This window comes from Ctenocephalides felis, unplaced genomic scaffold (genome assembly GCF_003426905.1).
Source record: "Ctenocephalides felis isolate EL2017-DRISC unplaced genomic scaffold, ASM342690v1 CF-g0.4_SCAFFOLD_01604, whole genome shotgun sequence".
Taxonomy (NCBI): Eukaryota; Metazoa; Arthropoda; class Insecta; order Siphonaptera; family Pulicidae; genus Ctenocephalides; species Ctenocephalides felis.
In genome coordinates this window covers 40,915,935-40,916,574 of record NW_020537758.1, presented here as the reverse complement: position 1 = coordinate 40,916,574, position 640 = coordinate 40,915,935, and positions in this window count along the sequence as shown.

Below are 640 nucleotides of genomic sequence, written 5' to 3'. Positions count from 1 at the left end.
CATCGTACCTTAAGGCCAAATGCTGGAACTTCCCGTACCATAATAAAATATTCGAAGAATATTAAATGTTTTTCAATATAAATTACTATAAATAGTGTAACTTATATATGTTTACAGAAAAATAAATAATTTTTTTTTAATCGAATTTAAAATGAAGGGCATTGTCTAATACTTTTATGAATGATTTAAACTGAATATTCTTTATTTGAAGTATATAATTGAGCTATAAATTTTAGCTAGAATTAAAACTAAAATTTAAATTATTTTCGTAATCAAAAAAAAGAATTTTTTCCCAAAATTCCTAATTTTGTGAATTTCCTAAAATTCCCAAAAGCAATCATTTCGTCAACAAAAGCAGTTTTTTTAAATCATTCAAAAGGCATGCTTAGTTCTTTCAAAAACTGCCATTTTTAACGTTTATCTCGGTATCTCCAAAACGGCTAGACCTGCCTTTGCCAAGCTAATCATCACTTTCCCCCGTCATTACAAATTGAATGTTTTTGGATCATTCAAATCGGATGCTCCGCTTTCTCAAAAACTCGATTTCTTTTTTCTGCACCTTATGCTCCGTATCTCCAAAATGGCTACACTTGCCTTTGTCAAAAACTAATCAGCACATCTCCCTATCAACAAGAATCGA